The sequence below is a fragment of the Hyla sarda genome, chromosome 4 (assembly GCF_029499605.1).
Source record: "Hyla sarda isolate aHylSar1 chromosome 4, aHylSar1.hap1, whole genome shotgun sequence".
NCBI classification, from domain to species: domain Eukaryota; kingdom Metazoa; phylum Chordata; class Amphibia; order Anura; family Hylidae; genus Hyla; species Hyla sarda.
This window is the reverse complement of record NC_079192.1, coordinates 391094664-391117380: the sequence shown is the minus strand read 5'-3', so window position 1 is coordinate 391117380 and position 22717 is coordinate 391094664. Positions and strand designations below refer to the sequence as shown.

The window sequence follows — 22717 nt, the reverse complement described above, 5'->3', positions numbered from 1 at the left end:
GGGGTTTTTCCTATTCGGGAGGAGCACATATCACCCCTCCACCAGCATCTTGTAGATATACAGTATACAATAAACAGTATTTGTGGTACACTAATGTAAACATAAAAAGTACACATAATGTACACATAAAAAGTACACATAAGTAATGTACACCACAAGTCACATACAGTAGTACTGTAGCACTCAAAATTTCACAGTCTACTTGATGTCATATATCAAATATCTCTAATGTCATATATTATTATGTTCATGCGCAGGATACTTTCCAGGCCAGAGAGTACTCCTGATACTAAACTTTATGTACATAGTCAATATGAGGTAACAGAAATGTCAAAATGTTATCTACATCAGATGTCTAGCATAAAAATGTCTAGCATAAACCTAATATAGTGTTCTGGGAAGAAGTGTTTTAAATGCCAAGGGACCCCAGTAGCCAAGGCATTGGGCAGAGAGCCTCAGGCAACCCAATCCGCAAATGTCTAGTTTAAAGTATTGAGTCTAGTCATATATAAAATGTCTAATATATAGTCGTAAGTCTAGTCATGAGTATTATGTTACATGTATAGTCCAAATGTCATGTTATGTCTAGCCAATTATTATGCATAGTCAAGTCATCAAATGCATAGTCAAAGATGCTTAAAGTACAGTTATATGTATTAGTCCTAGTCAGTACTAATCCTGTCCAAACACAAATCAGAGCATGTATAGACAATAATACAGAGACTCTTATGTTCTTAGTTTTTACCAAAGGATATTTACCAGCCTGGAATGGACATTTGTGAGTAACAATGTCTGAGGACTGCATCCGGCCCCAGGGCTACCTCGACCCTCAACTCTGACAAAATCTGCATCGAGGGCAACTTGTGTTAAGTAGGGGGGTTTGTAATGTCCCAGTACAGAACATGGTTCTGTACTACCCTTAGGCCCTGTCAGGTTTAGTCCCTCAGTGACCTGGGGCTCTCCTGCAGTGTCTCCACTGCTGTTACTGTATTGTTATCTATTTTATTTTATGGATAGTCAGTGTCCTAATGTATATTCAGTATAAAGGACCTTTGGAGGACTCCAGCAGTTGTCTCAAGGACCGGTGAAATGTCACATGTTATGTCTATGTTGTCACATGTTACCCAGAGGGCACCAGCTTAACCTATGACCCGCAGCTTGAACAATGGGCTTTGGCTCAGCCCCCCTCTATATAAGGGGGCAGCCATTACAATTCTCTCTCTTATGCTCCCTGCTGAGGAACAGCAAACACCAGAGATCTCAGTGCTAGTGTCCAGCACCTGGAAGGCCTCAAATCTACAGTCATTCCAGTAAGTCAAAAGTCTATGTCTGCTGTCACTACCCATAGTCAAGTCCAGTCTAAAGTCAAGCCTCAAGATAATTATCTAAAGTCTATTACCAGTCTAAGGCTGGGTTCACACCACGTTTTGTTAAATACGGTTCCCGTATACGGCTGGGAGGATGGGGCGGGGCTTAATCACGGCGCCCGCACTCAGCTGTATTCGGCAACCGTATTTAATGTATGTCTATGAGCCGACCGGAGTGAACCGCACCCTCCGGTCGGCTTCGTTTTCGACCGTATGCTTTTTCCCGACCGCAGGCAAAAATGTGGTCGACCGCGTTTTTGCCTACGGTCAGGAAACCGCATACGGCCGAAAACGAAGCCGACCGGAGGGTGCGGTTCACTCCGGTCGGCTCATAAACATACATTAAATACGGTTCCCGAATACGGCTGAGTGCGGGCGCCGCGATTAAGTCCCGCCCCCCCTCCTCCCAGCCGTATACGGGAACCTTATTTAACAAAATGTGGTGTGAACCCAGCCTAATTGGTCCCAGCAAGCTGCAAGGTCCTTCTGTGTTCCTGGCCACCCCACTGGGAATCTGGCCTGGCTGCGAAGATAATACTATCTATCTAAACTCAGTAAAGGATCTGTTAAACCATAACTGGTTGTGGACTCTCCTTTCACTACCTAGCCATTGGAATAGCGGAGATACTGTTCATGTGGTTCCGGTACCCAAAAACCACTCTGGCGTCACGAACATTAGGGGTTAATACCATCTTGCCTGTGGTCCAGCCATCACCGTGGGTCACCACAATAATATTGTCCTCTTGTATGGCAAATAGAACAAAGGGTTTTATGGGTATGCTTAGCAGGTAGTCCAAGATAAGTCACTTGCAGCACTCCATAAGGTGGAGAAAAGTGAGTAGCTTTATTCCATCAAGTGTCAATAATGCTTAGGTAACTATCCCTTATATTTTTTTAGGTGGCTATATTGTTCTTGTACTAAATATATATATATATATATATATATATATATATATACAGAATACCGCCCTACTTTCGAAATATTACAGTTCTGTACTTTCATACTCTTTAAGCTACAAACTGAATTTTTACAATCAGCATTTAAAATAATTATATTAATTTTTTACTCCAAATTTTGCCAGAAGTAATTCTTCCAAATTATCAATTATAAGCGGCCTTCAAAGTAACAGAAGACACTCATTTCCCCTCCAGTTAATCACAGCCCTATGTTACTGCTCAGATATTCAGTGGAATACATTAGGAATGTGACTACTGAAAGTTATATGATGTTTAATTCATGGGCAAAGCTCCCGATGGATGCATTAGACATGCAACGACTAGAGAGGAAAACACTTCACTTAAGGTAGTCAGGAATTTTTTTTATTTTTTTTGCGGTGAAAACCTTTAAATAGAACATGTGAAAATAAACTATTGTGTTGTAAATATTACTATAGTAAACCCCAGTACTTGGATGACACCATTACATGTAACAGCATTAGGTACAAAATATACATTATTTAAATGGCATCTGTCATTGGAATAGGGTTTATTCTAAGGGTCCAATGAAAGCCAAAAGAGTTGGTGGAATTTTAACAACCAAATGTCAAGCAGAGGGTCCAAAGATGTGTAGCTTATCTCGGAACTGCTTAAGTGGATTACATATTTGAGATTTACACACCTCTGAAGAAAAGGCTGAGCTCGAAACTATCACCAGGAAGTGCTGAGCAACAGACCGGGCACTGTTTTAATATGGAGGCAGGAGATCAGGGAATGTGAGTACAGTTTTTTTCATTTTTACCCCAGCCTAAACATATTTACTTTTAAAAAATAGACCCTGCATTACCCCTCTAAGTATTTCACCTGTAGACCGGACAGGGTGTACTTGTACGCCCTGGCCACTGGGTCCTAAATGCATTAAGACATGCATGAAGTGTTTGGTGTCTATGAAACGAGCACAATATGTCCACAATAGTCTTTCATATAATTGCAGATGAAGAAAGCTGAAGAAATCAGATGTACAGGCCTGTCTGAAGACTAATAAACCTATATTTGTCACCAAAGAAAAATGCCCAATATCAGCCCCTGTCCATATAAGGGAGCTGCGGCCATATTCTCTCTCTTGGGTTGCTGTCACTGAATGAGGTAGGACCTCCGTAACTTTCAACGACAATTACTAGGCCAAAGCCTTGCGGCCTTGGCTGAATTACACAGTGAGTTCTTCTAAATTCTCCGCAATTATTGGCAAGGACTCTGGACCTAAACATAACCCTATATCCAGCGGATCTGCGCATACTAAATTCTTACAAGTTAAAGAACTTACTAAAAGTCCCAACCAACGGTCAATCTCATCGAAGCTGTTCATAGACTGTTACAAAGACTGTTCTTATGTTTGCATGCTACAGAAAATCTTCAGTAAAGTTTATGCAAGTTTTCAGCAAAGCTCTGGTTGTGGACAATACTTTATTCTGCAAGCACCTATCGTCCTTGGGAAGGTTGGCGATAGGCCAATACACTCAGCATTTAACCCTCACCCTGGCGTCACGACTGACAAGGGTTAATAACACCCTTTATAACCTGCACAACAACATCCCGACCACCACTCACACCCTCAAGGCGACCACCACATGTGGATATATAAACAAGCTAACTTCCATCCCCTTTACTAGTATTTTATTTCAGGAACCCATTTAATATTGCACTTTCTTTTTGGGCTTTATTAGGACATTTATTGTACTGTATATGTTATCATCATATTCAGGATTGTTTAAAAAACAAATGTGTCCCTATTAATCTGCTTCATTCACCTTTCTTTATCTTTGCCATCACAAAATGAATGACATTGAGAAATGACTAAATACGGTATCAAATCAAATTAATATCATATTAGTTCTTTTGCTTTTTGGTATAAATTTAACCTGTTCTCTTCATCCCACACATATGGATGAGTAAACCCATGAGCCAGAACACATCAACTAAAAGTTTCTAGCCTTAAACTACATTAGTAACACCTTCTATTGCCGTGTTCTTCTGATGATCTCACCGCTGTTGACGTAACTATGATTCAGATAATCTATATCAGGTCATTGCATAATAGAAATCAGTATAAGAAATAAATCTGTGGGCATGGTGCAGGATAAAGAAATAAGCAATATTTCAACAAAGTGCAATGCCAAGTATGGACTACTACCTCCTAATATTTCAACTTTTAATTCTAGAGATCACAGGACCAGCGTTAGAATGGGTGCAAGCAGGGTAAGTGGTTAACTATGGCACTACCCCCCCCCCCCCCCCACCACCACCATTTTATTACATAAGATAAAACATCGCTCTGGTTTAAATTTATTTGACTAACCCCTCTTAGATGTATTTGTTATGCCAAAGAAGCAGTCTTGGAAATATAATATATATATATATATATATATATATATATTTTTTTTTTTTTTTTTTTTTTTTTATTAGTATTATTTTATATATAAATATATATATATATATATATATATATATATATATATATATATATATATTGTATGCCTTGTGCTTACCTCTTTTAGGCATGGGCTATACTTCATGTTGGTAGCACATAGATCATAACCATCTCCTGTCTATGCTACCTACATTTCCCATGAATGAGAACTCGGGTGAAGTTATTTAGTCAGAGTAATCGTGCATTCTGGTGCTGGTTATTTAGTTTAATGCCACTATGTCTGTGTGTGCAATACACTTCCATGTCTGCTTGAGCTTGCACCTTCTATTTATCTGAGTTTTAGCCATGGTTAAAGTCTTATTCATTGTATCTTTTAGTCTGTGTTACATTTGTTGGTTTTAGGATTATGTCTGTTTAGCTTTGTCTGTGTTCACACTGTGCCTGAGTCTTGCTTGTTACCTGTACCCTGAATATTTATATCTTGTTTGGTTTTCTGGATTCTATTCAGACTCATCTGGTTCTAGTCTTGTATCTTGAGAAATATCCTATCTAGTATCCTGACTAGTGTTCCTCTGCGTTCTAGAGTTTGGTGTTCTTGTATCCTTTTTTATGAAGTCCAGCTTGTATGTTCTGTTTCCCAGTGAAAACAGTGTCTTATATTTATATTCTGTTTGGTTGATCTGATCTTTGTCTTTTGTACTTGTACCTGTATGTGAACAGTGTTATATTTTACCTGTTCAGTTTTAGTGTTTTTTCTCTCAGTTCTTCCGCTATGCCCTTCATCTCCTGGATTCTGCTGAATACTCATATCATGCCTAGTTTTGTTCATTTTTATCATGTCTGCCCTTTATCTTATATCTGGTTTGGTGAACTGTTTATTAACTCACTATATTCTGTTCTGTTTGTGAATTATATTCTGCATTGTTAGTATTTGTATTGTCTGGTATATGTGATTGTCTAGTAGTTTACCGTTTCTGTTCTGGCCTGTGACCGACTATGTTTATTATTTGTTTTTACACCACTGCACTTTAGCGCAGGGTGGGACCGGCTCCCAGTTGTCGATCCATTGTTTAGGATGGATGGGCAAGTAGGCAAGGAGAGATGTTTTAGGGTCAGTTTAGGGCTCACTCTCTCTGTCCCCCCCGGTCGGTCCTTGACAGTACCAGGAAGATCTGTCACTGCAGGGAGGATGGAAAATAACGAGGGGACTCTTGCGATGTCAGGATCGTAGGCGCTGAGGAACAAGAGAAGGAGCCAGCTCCGGACTGCACCCTAGGCCTTGGTCTCACTGCTGGAGTTAGGCCGTAGGCCAGTAACAATTGGGGAGGCAAAGGAAGGCACCAGAGAGAAAGGGGAGGCACCAGAGAAAAAGGGGAGGCATCATAGAGCAAGGAAAATGTAGGGGGAGGGAAAGTAGTAACTATAGTTAAGTTTTTTATGCTTCTAAGTCCCACCCCTAACAGCCAAGACCACACCCCCTAACTACGAATTATTCAATAACGGAAATCGTTATCAATGATTCCCTTTATTGATTTTTATTGATAAATTCCAAAAATCGTTGCAGCCCCAGTGATATTTTCATCCTATAGCCCACAGGAAGTCAAAACCCAGAAATTACATCCTGTTGTGACACATTAAGCGCTGGAAGATTTGAAGAATCGGATTGGTGATCACATGACCAAGTTACTGTAATAATGCTGCTCTGGAATTAAATAAATGATACTCAAAAACTTGTGATGGTGAGTGTGCATACTATGGGCAAAAAAAAAAAAATGTGGGCTGCTTTTTTAAATGTAACTTTTTTCTTACAGATCCTTATGGCAGACCACAGGTGCCATGGTAACTCGTCTCAGCTGATCACTGCATCTAAGGGGTTAAACTGACAGAATTAAAGTGCTGGTAAGCAGTATAGTGGTCCCTCAACATATGATAATAATTGGTTCCAGGAGAACCATCATATGTTGAAACCATCATATGTCGAGTACATAGGTCTATGTAAAAATGGTAATTGGTTCTGGGGCCTCGGAACCATTGTATGTTGAATACATATCTCTATGGGAAACTGCTAATTGGTTCTGGGATGACCATTGTATGTGGAGTGTATGGGGAGTGTTTAACAAACAAGGGTGCCTCCAGCTGTTGCACAACTACAAATCCCAGCATGCATGCACAGCCATTGACTGTCTGGGCATGCTGGGAGTTATAGTTTTGCAACAGCTGGAGGCACACTGATAGGGAAACATTGATGTATGGGGTGTATAGTGTGTATATGTATTGTATGTGATGTGTGACATCGCATACAGTACTGTACAGTTCTTTAAATACCTTCAGGGGAGACAGAATGTCCTCCATTACCATCCTGCCGACTACAGTTCTATAGGAAAGGAAGGGGAGGGCAGCCAGCAGCTCATTGGATGCCTGCAGCAAGATGCTCCAGGCTATTGGCTATGGCTGCACTGGGGGGGGCGGGGCTTACAAAGAGCTCACAGTGGAAGCGTGCGTGAGTTAGCAGGACAGCATGTGAGTAACAGGAGGCAGAACGGGGCACACGGGGACATTAAACAACTATCTGTCAGTTGCTGAAGTTGTCAGCGCTGTCAGATAGCTGTTTGTATGATGGCCCCGACACACAGCAGCATCATATGTCGATGCTGCCTTCAACATACGATGGGCTCTGAGAGGCCATCATATGTTGAAATGATCATATGTCGGGGCCATCATAAGTCGGGGGGTCACTGTATTAACCTGTGATATAGGTATATAACTCTAGGTATAGGTATGTGTCACAGGACATTCAGGGGTTGAAAGGGGTTTTCCAGGCAAAATGCATTTATAACTTATCATTTAGGATAGGTTATCAATATCAGATTAGTGGTATCCAACAATGATTAGTCACTTCCCAGAGACGTGGCACCAGCGTACACAATAAAACAGAAATGGAAGCAGTCAGCTATATTGACACCAAAAATATATATACAGTATATATATACCATACATCATTTTCAGAATGCCAAGATTTAGCAATGAATATTTTTTTCTGGTCCTGGCTGGTTCTAAAGGGGTTAATGCTTTTAATAATGGATTTGTGTCCTGTAACTATAGATATCAGGTAGGATAAAGTGACACATTTGTATTTTGTCATAAAAGACACAACCTGCAATCTGCTCCTTTAACAGCCAAATGTGCCCAAAGATGAGAAAACACATTTATTGTTAATAATTTATATCCTTCCTAACAATAAATTGGAATTTAATGAGGTTCTCAAGGCTGTTCCTACCATCTGGAGACTGGACGTGAGGAGAGGTATCAGACAATGTGGAAATTAACCTTCCCATCGTAAATTTTTTTTACTTAAAAACCAGCAATATTATATTTATGGCCGATTTTTCTACACCATATAAACTAACCAATACCTATATATATATATATATATATATATATATATATATATATATATATATATATATATGTGTGTGTGTGTGTGCAGTGTCCCAGTACAGGTCTATATGCTGCTGAGGAATATAGGTTGTAGTGTGGCTATAGACTGTCGCCTGTCAGTTTAGTCCTGTCTGGGTATCATGGTTACCTGTCTGGTTAAACATTCTAAAACATTCTAAACATTAATTGTATTGTTTCCACACTGCTTTACAAGGTATAAAGTTGTACAATAGTTAATTATTTTGGTGCTGTGCCTCTGGTGGATCCTGTGTAAAAGTATATGACCTACACATCTCCCTCAGACTGCTAGAACCTTCTTACATGTTCTGTGAGAGTAGTCTCCTAGCCCAAAGAACTATCACGTCTACACTTTCTCAGATTAGGGAAGAAACCCCTAAATTGAGTTTCTCCCTGCCAGCAAGCCTGCAGTGCAGAAGTTTACCCAGCCCAGGAGAATCATAAGCGTGTTCAAGTTGCTTTCCAACTTAAAGGGGTACTCCGCTGCTCAGCCTTTGGAACAAACTGTTCCGCAGCTGGAGCTGGGAGCTCGTGATGTCACGCCCCCTCCCATAGACTTGCATTGAGGGGGTGGGGCGTGACGTCATGAGTGGGCAGGGCTATGACATCAAGAGCTCCCGGCTCCAGTGTTCGGAACAGTTTGTCCAAAGGCTGAGCAGCGGAGTACCCTTTTATGTTTGCTCTGGGTTATTTATGGTGAATCACTGCATCATGTGGAGTTAATATACACTCAAGAACTGTCTCTAGGGATATCTAATAGATCCATATTCCTGTCAGACGAGAGAGAGAGTGCTCTTCTGCTACCTCTGGACTTTTAGTGGGCCTCCGACTGAAGTCAGTGCAATATGACACATGGCAATCTTTTTCACCTTACGCCCTGCAATAGGGTATCGTAGCACAACTAACTAAGTATTCACCACAATGAGCCAAGCTTGGAAGACCCCCCTCAGTAGAATATATTTGTATAGACTACATTCTTAAGCAACACCTAAAGTGCTTTCTGTATTTCTACAGACTTGCTAAATTAGTCCTTATCCTAATAAGAAAGCTCCTGACGGGATTGTTACCAACTTCTCTTACACTGGAGCCAAGTCTGTGTAAACATGTCACCACCCTGTGCTATAAGGATTGCCGAGCACAGAGGAATCTCTTACAAGTAATGTGTTGTTCCTGTTTCAAGTTTACACCTGTGTCAGGTCTGATTCATTTCCATCTAACATCCTGGGCACACACACACCCAAACACTACTACTACCAAGTTCCTCTGGGTCAAGAACTACCCTTGCATATGCAGACCCTCCATTACTAAGGTTGCTGAGAACACAGTGGGATATTCAGGGTCCAGTAAGGCCCTCACTCTACTATGATACATAAGACTGCTAAGGGAGTACCTTTTTTACAGTTGTATAATCACCTGTTCTTAATACATATTAACACATACATTATTGGAGGTACACTTTTAGAGTTTTCTAGTGTCTTGATGTAAAGGTTCAGTAGGTCTCTGATGATCTTCTCTACCTGGTCCTGTCTCGACACACAGGAAATGCCTGCTTGACCAATGACTGCGCGCAGCAGTGGCCCAGCCCAATCAATGAGTGGGTATCTCCAGCTATTTCCTGTGTGTTCAGGTGGAGACAGGAAGTGGTGATCAGTGGGGACCTGATGAGTGCCATGAAACCAGACGATTGAGGAAGCAAGTAATGCTTCCTTTTGACCCCATAAATTGACTTTGTTAGTGTTTTGGAAAAGCTTGAGGGGTCTGGAGGAGGTAAGGACCCGATGGCAATTGCCCCTTTTGTCCTTCCTATACTCTGGCCCTGCAAGCCACTGAATATGGGAGAAGTGTCCCCTGAAGCAACCTCCAGTGTTCTTTATACATCACACCTCATTAACCTGACAGTCTCACTTTCCCTAATTTAAGTGTTCCTGCTGAAAAAAAGTAGTGCTGTCACGTAACGTCATGTGCTTCTTTTGTATTTCATCCAACATAAATACACGAAGCAGTTGAAAGACTCCATTAAAATTACCAGAGTTTATTTCATACTTATACCATAATTTGGGTCAATCTACCCCTTCATTTCCAACCTCTTGTACCTTAACAATACAAATGGAGTCATTTTCCAGTGATGATGTAAGACTTTTGTCATCTAAAGACTTTTAAGATAAGTGCCTGGTCAAGTCAACAAATGACAGAAAATTAAATATATTAGTAAAATGAATAAATAAAAAAAATCCGTTAGAGTATATTCACGTGTTCCATTGATCTGAATGGAGATTTTGGGTTTCGGCAATCTCCTTTCAAAAGAATGAGGCTGTCGCATAAATGTCTGCATCAAACCTGTTTGTGAGTAAATTCTTGGGATTAAGCCAGCAGTGGAAAAAGATGAACCAATCCATTGTTTTCATATGGAAACTTTAGCAAGACAGATTCTTTTTGCCACATGTAGTTAATTTTTTATACTATCAAAGAATAAAGGGAGCATATTGTAACTATTAAACTGCAGACTCTCAAAGAAGAAAAATTATGGACGATTTCCAAGAATGTGCTGAATAGACATTTTTCAGTGTCCTATACGATATGGAAGTCATGCATGGATAGACTTACGACATGACTTACACGGTGCAATGTGATCTTAATAAGAACAAACGTGATCTGTATTCTTAACATACATTATTTTACTGTTATCTACCAGTGATATCCCGAATACTTTAGGGCTTAAATCACACAAGTCATTTTTTTGGTGCACTCATTGGTGCAGTTTTAGAGTCATGTCTAATCATCATCTCTGGTCACAGTATTGACATCAGAACATGTTGTCCCAAAGCCATGACTTCAGCTGGTACCGTACATCCTGTTTCTTCATCATGTGACCCCACAGCCAATCTCTAGCCACAGTGATAATATCACTTGGTACACTACTATCCATCCCTCAACCATGCCTTAGGTAATATAACACATCTCATCTTGTCATATGATGAACTTACAGCTGATATTAGTGGTGACAGTTGTATCTCATCATCACATGACCCCACAGCCAATCTTTGGATGCAATGGTGACAGTTGGTACTACACATGCCACCTCATCATCACATGACTCTGCAACCAATTTCCAGATGCAATGGTGACAGTTGGTACTACACATACCACCTCATCATGACATGACCCCACAGCCAACCTCTGGATTCAGTGATGAGAGTTGGTGACAGTTGGTATTACCCATACCACCTCATCATCACATGACCCCACAGCCAACCTCTGGATGCAGTGGTGAGAGTTGGTGACAGCTAGTATTACACATACCACCTCATCATCACATGACCTCACAGTTAATCTCTGGATGCAGTGGTGATAGTTGGTGACAGTTGGTACTATATCTACCACCTCATCATCATAGAACCCCACAGCCAATCTCTGGATGCAGTGGTGACAGTTGGTACCACACATGCCACCTCATCATCACATGACCCTACAACCAATTTCCGGATGCAATGGTGACAGTTGGTACTACACATACCATCTTATCATCACATGACCCCACAGCCAACCTCTGGGTGCAGTGGTGAGAGTTGGTGATAGCTAGTACTACACAATCCACTTCATCATCACATGACTTCACAGTTAATCTCTGAATGCAGTGGTGATAGTTGGTGACAATTGGTACTACACATACCACCTCATCATCATAGGACCCTACAGCCAATCTCTGGATGAAGTGGTGACAGTTAGTACTATGCATACTATCTCATCATCACATGACACGACATGCCAATCTCTGGGTGCAGTCGTGACAGTGGGAGACAGTTGGTACTACACATACCACCTCATCATCACATGACCCCACAGTTAATCTCTGGACGCAGCAGTGACAGTTGGTACTACATATACCATCTCATCATCACCTGACCCCACAGCCAATCCCTGGATGCAGTGGTGGCAGCTGATACTACACATACCACCTCATTATCACATACAGAGGTGGCATTAATTGGTACAAGGTGGCATTAATTGGCCCCAACTCAACATCACATTCCCAACAGCGTTGAGCATAGTTTATTTTGTCCAACAAGAAACATAGTAGCAGTCGGCACTACTACCCCAGCAGCTCCTCACATTCAGCAGAGTCCCCACAGTGTATGATACTGCTAAACTTTCAGCTCCTGACTGCCAGACATAATCTGTAGACCACAGTACCAAAGCCCCAGAAAAACAGTTCCAAAATGCAAGTAAAAAGAAAGCTGGGCGTCACTCACCGGTCCAAAGGTAATGAAATTCTTTATTCCAAATTGCAGACATAGCAGGGTGCAAACACGGATGGATTTTTAGGGTACACCGCAGGTCATCAACATGCCGGGTAACAGCTGTTTGAGCGTGCTTCTGGACGCACGCGCAAACAGCTGTTACCCGGCATGTTGCTGATCTGCGGCATACCATGAAGATCCGTCCGTGTATGCACCCCGCAATGTTGGCAATTTGGAATAAAGAATTCCATTAACTTTGGACCGGTGAGTGACCCCCATCTTTCTTTTTACTTGCATTTGGACACGTTTATTTTGTCTTTAGCAGCTATTCGGAGCCTTCTGTGTGCCTTTTGTTGAAGCTCGGACAACCCCTTTCAATATTGTTTGCACATGATAAAAGGACTGGAATCCTTTAAAGTCATACACAAGCCAGATGCCCATCTATAAAAAGAATATATTTTTGATCTTTAGCTGAAATGTTTTATTGAAACTTAAAGTCAGAGGACATCTTTGAGTTTCGGAGAAACAAATAAGAAAAAACAGCCGTATTCTATTAAGTGTCTGTTCCTTTGAATACAGAGATGTTCAATCTTTTACTGTGAAATCATGAAAAGGTTTTGAGGCTTTATCTGTCACAGTGAAGTTTGTTTGTTTTAGCTATGAATGATCTACTATACACTGAATGAAGAAATCTGTGGAATATGCAATTTTTTATGTGTTCCTGGGACCTTGAATGAAAAAAAAAATTATCACAAAAGAGACTTTTCTACATTATATATTATATAATATGGATTTTTTATGTCCTTCAGCTTTTATTACACCATAATAGGAAAGGATATATGGGTATCAAGATCTAAAACCACCAGACACATGAGTAACAAGTCGCCCGAACCCAACTTTTTTCGTTGGAACTGACTGACCATCTAATGTGCAAGGAGACCTTCTGACTCCTCTGATAGAAGATGTCGGAGGGGAAAGAAAGGTAAGGCCGGGTAAGGCACTTAGCCATGCGCTTCTTTCTCCATCTCTCTCTTTACTTTCAGACACAGATTCTCTGGAGAGTCTATGGAGCCTGCAACAAAGAGAGAGAAGCACATAGCAGATAGTGTGATGTCCCAGTACAGGATATCATCCCACAGTCCTATCAGCTTGAGTTCCTGAACGTCCTCAGGGCTCGCCTGCAGTGTTCCCCCATAATGTAATTAGTTGTACATTGAATGTAAGGGACCTATGATATTGTCACATGGTTATTAGTCACATGATAATGGTTGTCACATGTTAAAGTCACATGTTTTGTTACCCAGAGAGCACCAGGTGACCAGATGACCCGCAGCTAGCCTATGGGCTCCTTGCTCAGCCCCCCTTTATAAGAGGGAGAGGTACTACAATCTCTCTCTTCCACCACACTTTCTGCTGAGGTCAAGTCCAGTCCAGACGTCAGTGTCCAGTACATCTGGAGGCCTCAAGCCTAAATTACAGCCACAAGTCAGTGAGTCAAGCCATCTCTGTCTGCTGTCATTATCTTCAGTCAAGTCAAGTCTATTATAGTCAGTGTGGCTGTGCTAAAGTCTGTCAAAGTCACTGCAAGTCCCAGCAAGCTGCGAGGTCCCTTGTGTTACTGGTCATCCCTCTGGGATCCTGGCCTAGCTGTAAAGACTTTACCATCTGTCTACCTCAGTAAAGCTACCATTCACCCTAACCTGGCCTTGGACTCTAATGTGCCCTGCCTTAACTAGGACTAGCAGCACTACCCTTCGTGTGGTTCTTGGTTAAAACAACGCCCTGGCGTTATGAACATGAAGGGGTTAACAACACCTGCACCTGGGCTACAACACCTGCCTCATACACCCCATCTCACACCCCATGGGTCCGCCACAATAGCTTCTCCTAGCTTGTTCTAGAGATTGAATGAGGTCTTAGCACCCAAACCCTGACCGATCAAAGGGAATCTGTCATCAGTTTTGTACAAGCACTAAATAGGCACTGGGAAGGGTAGACCATACATTCCTTTACTCTCGGTCATGCGTTTGGACACCGCATGGTTTCAGCATGGCATCCACAGGAAAGACCAAGCAGCTATTAGCCATGTGAACATGCCCTAAGGCTGTCAGAAGTTTTGCTAGGAAAAGAATACTGCTAACAGATTCCCCTTAAAGGGGAAAATAAAATGTATCCTCTATTCATGGGGGATACAACCACGAGGGTCCCTATGATCTCCAGTACGGGGGCTGACTACGCACCCGTCCTTAGTGTGCTCTGGCCCCCACCTTCGGAGATGGGCATCAGTGACAGCTCACTCAGTAAATCATCGGCTAAGGCGGGGCCCCGGCACAGACTATAGTCTATGAACATGTCTAAAGTTCATCTTATGGTCCAGTAGCTTGGGAGACACATATGGCTGTCGGGCTCCTCTGCTTATTAGAGCTGCTACGGTCAAAACCATATCATTGTCAGCTTTTCCTTTTTAATGACCAAAGTGTCTCCTGAAACGCGTCACTTTTTGAGCCTCATTGTTTATGGTTTTATAAAATACAGTACGCAAGCATCTGCACTTCATCTACACTGGACAATCCTTCTGTTTATTAGAAGACAAGAACCGCAGTTATTCTGGCTTGGCCTCAGCTCTATGAAAAATTTAACATGAAATTAACTTTTTATGGATTAACTAAAAAGCTTTAGCATAATCAAAAAATCAAGGGCATTCAATGGGAAATAAGAGCTGACTGGAGAAAAGAACAACGAAAAACAGACCAAGGAAACTTATCACCAATCTAAAAACAAAAAAAATGAACATAGGTGGTGTGCTGACTTTATCATTCTGCCCTTCATGTTAAATATTAGTCTGACTAAAATAGAAGCTTGGGTAAATCTATTTCCTTGTGTAGAATACAGATACAGAGATTATACATATTTAATGTTGTCTATGAATGGCCATTACAGCTGAGTAACCAATTATCTATAGCCAAAAGGTGTTCCAAAGCTTTAAGGAAGCACTCCAGGTTTTTTTTTTTACCCATATTATGCACACTCACCATCAGTAGTCATACAGCACCATTTGTTTCATTTCAACACAGTTGCATCCATGTGTTTCATTACTTTAATTACTTTACCTTGGTCATGTGATCACCAGTCTGACTCTCCAAATCTTCCAGTGCTTAACAACAGGATGTCAGACTTAGACTTCCTGTGGATTACAGAAGACATCATCACCTACCTACGGCATCCATTTTAGGACATCGTCAGCCGTAACTCCGTCCCGCATCTGGCAAAACATCGTCCCGCCTCCTCCCTCAGACCAATCTCCAGTCATTCATCAGCCACAACTCCTTCCTCCGTCATCCGAAACTCCGTCTTCTCTCAGATGAAAAACTTCCTGCCTTATAGCAGAGCCGAATCAGTGTTGGCTCTCTGCTATACGGGTTCTGCTGTACACGCTATTCAGTGTCGACTCTGCTATACAGACTCTGTAGCACATGTAGTGTCTGTAGTACATGTGCAAGTTTCACAGTTTTGACTCTGCTATGCATACTGTGCAGTGTCCGGACTGCTATGCGTCAGGAAGTTTTGTCGGCTATGCATCAGGAAGAGGGAGAATCGTCTGAGGGATGATGGAGTTTTGGATGAGGGAGTTTCGGATGAGGGAGGAGGAAGTTGTGACTGAAGGATGACGGCGATTGGTGTGAGGGAGGAGGCGGTAAGCTTTTTTGCCTGACGGGGGACAGAGTTGCGGCTGATGACTGACGGACATTGGTCTGAGGGAGAAGGTGGGATGCTGTTTTGCCTGACATGGGAGTTACGACTGACGATGTCCTAAAATGGTTGCCATACCTACCAGAGCTCCTTTCCTCCCCTCTCTGGTAAAAACATGTCATTTGTACCACAATTTTGGAAAATCACTGCAAAAACAGCTAAGGCTGTGTGTACATGCTGTGGCTTTTTAACAGTACTGCAGTTAAGTACCGCAAATTACCAAAATGGGGCAATTCAATGTGTGAACATAGGTCAAATCACTCTCTCCTCATGGCAATATTTCTCTCTAAAACACACTTTGAAAATGCATCAGAACAGCACAGTGGGAACTTACAGGTGCAATGATGAAACTCCCACCTTTGTGCTTTAGAGTCTTCAGTATGGAAAAACAACTTTAAAGAGGTACTCCTCTGGCCAGCGTTAGGAAGTAAATGTTCCAAACATTGTTTTCGCGCTGCGGTGGTCGGCCATGCCCCTCATGACATCACGCACCTTCCGCTTCAGCTAGGTCAGGGTATCTGGCTGCTGTGGGGGAGGTGATGGTTAGGGGGATTGAAGGATGGAGGAGGAGGCCCCCCTGAAACCCATACTGCTATTTTACTTATTCAGACACAGACAAACAAGAATACTTGTAGATGATGTTGGCGGGAATACTGCTGCATTTATTGTGTAGATTACTGTTATTTTTCAACTTTTCATTGCCCGCTTTTTTCAGTAGAAGCGTTTGCACACATGTCATTGGTTAGGAGTAGATCACACTCAACAGATGTTTCCTATAAAATCTGAACATTCAACAGTAACTCAGAAGCAGATTCCAAGTACTGTACAATAGTGCATTTTCCTTTTATGAGTCAAAAACATAAAATTAATAGATAGCTAGATAGATATAGAGCCAGAAAAATGAGAAGGTAGCAGCACTTCAGGTAAAGTTCAGATGTAAGTGGGTGCACGTCAGCATGGAAATCCTCGGTTACAGGTTTCCTAGATAAGATAGAAGATAAAAAGATCACTGCAGCACTCCGGAGTATTGAAGAAAGTGGATAGTGAAGAAAGTGGATAGTGTTTATTCCATCAACCCACACATAACAGTGTTTCAGCTGCAACCATCTTGAGAAAGACTGCGTTGTTACAGCTGAAACGTTGTTATATGTGTTGATGGAATAAACACTATCCACTTTCTTCAATACTCCGGAGTGCTGCAGTGATCATTTTATCTTCTAGATAGATGGATAGATAGATTGATGTGAGGTAGAAAGAAAGATAGATAATAGATTGAAAACAGCGGCACACAGATGGCTATGGTGAAAAAGATGTGGCTTTTATTCACCAAACAATGGCGACGTTTCGGCTGCCTCTCGAGAGGCAGCCGAAAAGTCGCCATTGTTTGGTGAATGCAAGCCACATCTTATTCACCATAGCCATCTGTGTGCCGCTGTTTTCTGCTATTTACTTCATCTGGGACTCCTGGGACCAAGTCCATCCACAGCGAGCACCAACTTGAACTGTTGTTTTATCCAGTGCTGCCCGTATTTCTTCTTTTGCTAATAGATAGATAGGATATGAGAGAGAAACAATTGGGGAATGCAATTGACATTTAAATTGGTCCTTAAAATTTTTTGGGAAAACAAGCATTTTAGTTAAAAAAATATATAATTTTTTTTACATATGCAAAAGTTGTGAAACACCTGTGGGGTATAAAGGTTCACTTAAGCCCTTGTTACGTTCCCCGAGGGGGTCTAGTTTCCAAAATAGTATGCCATGTGTTTTTTGCTGTCCTGGCACCATAGGGGCTTCCTAAATGCGGCATGCCCCCAGAGCAAAATTTGCTTCCAAAAAGCCAAATGTGACTACTCCTCTTCTGAGACCTGTAGTGCGCCAGCAGACCACTTTTCACCCCCATATGGGGTGTTTTCTGAATCGGGAGAAATTGGGCTTCAAATTTTGGGGGGTATTTTCTGCTAATACCCTTTTTATAAATGTAAAATTTTTGGGAAAACAAGCATTTTAGGTAAAAATTATTTTTTTTTTTTTTACATTTGCAAAAGTCATGAAACACCTGTGGGGTATTAAGGCTCACTTTATCCCATGTTACATTCCCTGAGGGGTCTAGTTTCCAAAATGGTATGCCATGTGTTTTTTTTTGTTTTTTTTGCTGTTCTGGCACCATAGGGGCTTCCTAAATGCAACATGCCCCCCAAAAACCATTTCAGAAAAATGTTCTCTCCAAAATCCCCTTGTCGCTCCTTCCTTCTGAGCCCCCTACTGCGCCCACCGAACACTTTACATAGACATATGAGGTATGTGCTTACTCGAGAGAAATTGGGCTACAAATACAAGTACATTTTTCTCCTTTTACCACTTGCAAAAATTCAAAAATTGGATCTACAAGAACATGTGTGTGTAAAAAATGAAGATTTAGAATTTTCTCCTTCACTTTGCTGCTATTCCTGTGAAACACCTAAAGGGTTAAAACACTGACTGAATGTCATTTTGAATACTTTGGGGGGTGTAGTTTTTATAATGGGGTCATTTATGGAGTATTTCTAATATGAAGACCCTTCAAATCCACTTCAAAACGGAACTGGTCCCTGAAAAATATCGAGTTTGAAAATTTTGTGAAAAATTGGAAAATTGCTGTTGAACTTTGAAGCCCTCTGGTGTCTTCCAAAAGTAAAAACTCGTCAATTTTATGATGCAAACATAAAGTAGACATATTGTATATGTGAATCAAAAAAAAATTATTCGTAATATACATTTTCCTTACAAGCAGAAAGCTTCAAAGTTAGAAAAATGTTAAATTTTCAAATTTTTCATCAAATTTACTGATTTTTCACCAAGAAAGGATGCAAGTTACCACAAAAATTTACTACTACTAGAATATGTCACGAAAAAACAGTCTCAGAATCAGAATGATAACTAAAAGCATTCCAGAGTTATTAATGTTTAAAGTGACAGTGGTCAGATGTGCAAAAAACGCTCTGGTCCTTAAGGCCAAAATGGGCTTGGTCCTTAAGGGGTTAAACATTTTTTCGAGAGTTTCCCCTAAAAAAGTTTGGGAAACATTGATATAGAAGAACTGAAAATCTATCACAGTAAATCTGGTCTAGGTAAAGTGGAGGTCTTCTCAAATAGGGGAGGGTTCCCTGTACATAGATTTGTGACCCAGGACAATAGAGGGGACTGTATATTCCTGGGAAAAGGCTCAGCTCTTTGATTGACAAGTTATTATGTATGCAATGTGCTGTACATACTTTCTTAATATGTTCAAGCTGTATAAATAATAGATTCTACTGTATAGGACTGACATATTCACTAAATTATCTTGAGGTTTTTAGAATGTCAGCTTACCATTCTTTTATGATGTGAATACGATCAGGATAAAGGAGACTATACAACTTTTAGATCCCCAAAAATCATGTTTCAATACATAACCGTATTGAATATTGTCTCTCTGATTATTATGACAATTGCTATAGATGGGTCATTAGAGCACCCTATGGGGTTGTCACTTATCATCTATGTAAAGCTGCTCACTTCCCTTTAACCCTTCTATGTTAAGCAATGTAACGCAAGTAAAATGAGTGAAAGGACTGCATTACTGTAACGGAGCCAGGGGTTATTCCATTAATATAGTTTTTTTTAAATGCTCCGAAATGCTGACCTGTTTTGTTGTTTTTGATTAGTCTCCTTCTGCCCCTGGCAGCTGACATTTTTTACTTCCTGTCTATACAGAGCCTTCTCAGCTATGCTGTTTATCTTAGTCTGTTGCCAACTATGCAGTCTAAAAAAGAACCTAAGATAAGACAACAGGACAAAAAGTGGCATGGTGTCTTCCTGGCATTGCGGCAACTTTGTTCTAGCAAAAGTAACAATGATCAGGCTACTCCAGATCAGACATTAAGGGCTTAGCCTAGCAATAGGTTAAATGGTATTATAATTATCATTAATATATATATTATTATTATATATGTGGTAGCCCAGTACGGGAGGTGTTACCCCATACCCTTGCTGCCCTCTCAGGCAGCCCCTATATAGTGTCCCCTGGGCCCCCTTGCATCTGTCCCCACCATGTAAATATGTTTCTAATGTATTATACCATGTAATGTGTTCAGAAAGCGTTGTCACTTTAAGACTGCTTACCACGTGACTTGTCATGTGATTGTTATCCAGGAGGTACCAGTGACCAGGTGATCCCAGGGGTAAGGAGTGAGGTCAAGTCGAGTCCTAGAGGGTGTCCAGAGTCATTGGAGGCCTCAAGTCCAGTCTGCAGCCACAGTCAGTTGCAAGTAAGTACAGTCATAGCTTTGTCAGTCATCAGTCAAGTCAAGTCAGTCCCAGTCATCATTTGTCAAGTCAACGTAGTCTGCATTAAATTGATCATATCTACTACCCAGCAAGCCCTTAAGGTCTCTGAGTCACTGGTCACCTCCGTGGGCCCTGGCTGAACTGTATACACTTTACCATCTGTCTACCCTTAGTAAAACTACCGTTATCCGTAACTTGGCGTCAGAGTCCTTATTGCTTCCGTGCCTAGCCCAGGATCCAGCGGTATACCTTTGGGTGTAGAAGAAAGTAGGATGTCCAGCGCTGTGTAGGTCCAACGAAATACACTTTATTGATTAAAACCCAGGATACATGGATACAGCTGTGGTAGTCTTAAGTGATAAAGCCTTGCGGGGTGTAGGGTAGTTAGGGTGTTGCTGTTCAGTATAGTAAAGGGCGCTGTTAACCCTTGTCACTCGTGATGCCAGGGTGAGGGTTAAATTCTGTAATCTTGATAGGCCTATTGCTACCCTTCCCAAGAGCAATAGGTGATGCAGAAATAAAGGATTGTCCACAACCACTGTTAACTGAAAACTTGCAGGAACTTTTACTGAAGAATTTCTGTACATGCAGCAATGGCAACAGTCCATATAACAGAGTCTCTATAGATATAGTTGAGCAGCGATTGACAGTTGGTTGGGATCAGATAAGCTCAATTTAGGGATTTTTTAGCATAGATCCGCTGGATTTAAGGGTGCATTTAGGTCCAGTGATCTTGCGTTGAGTAGCGGGGAATTGCTTAGTATATCCGCTATGTTAGAGTCCGAGGACGCAAGGCTTTGGCCTAGTAAATCATCTTGTAAGCTGCGGAGGATCCTACCTCTTCCAGAATCAGGAACTCAAGAGAGCGATCAAGGTGGCGCTGGTCCCTTATATGGACAGGGGCTGGCCGTTTTGGATTGGTCCATAACAACTTTCACTCACCGTTAAATTGCATTGTGGGTGAACACGTCATGGGAACCTCCAAAGGTCCTGTAGCAAAACCATAGAGTTCTAACCTGATCACGTGACCCGCAGGTCCTGCTACGCTGAACAGGTAGGCAACCAAATATGTACACATTTATACTTATATTTAGAAGATCATCTATACAGTCATAGACTAACTGAGGGGTGACAAGGGGTTAACTATAGAAGAAGGACCCCGACGTCCCTAGGGACTCTGGCTATGGGGACCTCTACAGAGGTAACGTATGAAATACGGTACCGGGACACCACACAGCAAACACAAGATAGCATTAATAAATCATATGCATACCACAAACATACGGAATGCATATGAAAATAAAGAGAAAATACATTTTCATATATATATATATAAATATATATTCATATATTTTCATATGCATTCCGTATGTTTGCGGTATGCATATGATTTATTAACGCTATCTTGATTTGCCGGGTATGAACACGACACTACTTTGTGGTGTTCACTTGTGCAAATGAAGTCGTCAGACAACACCTGGTCTCCTCCCCTTTCATCTCATGTGGAGGTACCTGGCGCGGTCTGCCTTATAAAAGACTGACTCTGTTACACACACTTTGTATGACAAAGGCTCATCCCTGAGCCGAAAAGCGTCACTTGTGTTTGCTGTATCCATGTATCCTGGGTTTTAATCAATAAAGTGTATTTCGTTGGACCTACACAGCGCTGGACATCCTACTTTCTTCTATACCTATTTGGCACTGCACACGCCAGTCCGTGCGCACGGTGCTTGAGGGAGAGAGCTGGACTCACATCTATATACCTTTGGGTGGTATCGAGGATAAACCATGCCCTGGCATCACAAATACAAGGGGTTATATATATATATGTGTGTGTATATATATATATATATAAATAAATTAATATTTTATATATATATATATGCAATAGGTTAAACCCATCAATGGTTCTCTTGAACTAATCTGTTTATTTAAACAGATTAGTTCAAGAGAACCATTGATGGGTTTAACCTATTGCATATATATATAAAATATTAATTTATTTATATATATATATATATATATATATATACACACATATATATATGTATATATACACATATATATATATATATATATATATATATATATATATATATATATATTATAATACAATAATAATATAATATATATTTTGTAACGGGGTGTGATGAGGGCAGATGTTGTTACCCTAGGGGAAGAGGGCATTAACCCCTTGTATTCGTGATGCCAGGGCATGGTTTATCCTCGATACCACC

The 22717-nt window shown here is 41.1% G+C and overlaps 2 long non-coding RNA genes across 2 annotated transcripts in view; one reads left to right on the top strand and one right to left on the bottom strand.

The window, feature by feature from the left end:
* The window catches only part of LOC130267398 (uncharacterized), a 126425-nt gene extending 115040 nt beyond the window's left edge, over window positions 1-11385 (bottom strand). Inside the window, exon 1 of the long non-coding RNA XR_008843173.1 lies at window positions 11172-11385. This is a non-coding gene — a long non-coding RNA (uncharacterized LOC130267398). The remainder of the gene's footprint in view (window positions 1-11171) is intronic.
* Window positions 1-22717, top strand: part of LOC130267397 (uncharacterized) — a 54273-nt gene that overhangs the window by 12435 nt on the left and 19121 nt on the right. The window contains exons 2-5 of the long non-coding RNA XR_008843172.1: window positions 4523-4559; window positions 6321-6470; window positions 6543-6630; window positions 20346-20461. This is a non-coding gene — a long non-coding RNA (uncharacterized LOC130267397). The remainder of the gene's footprint in view (window positions 1-4522; window positions 4560-6320; window positions 6471-6542; window positions 6631-20345; window positions 20462-22717) is intronic.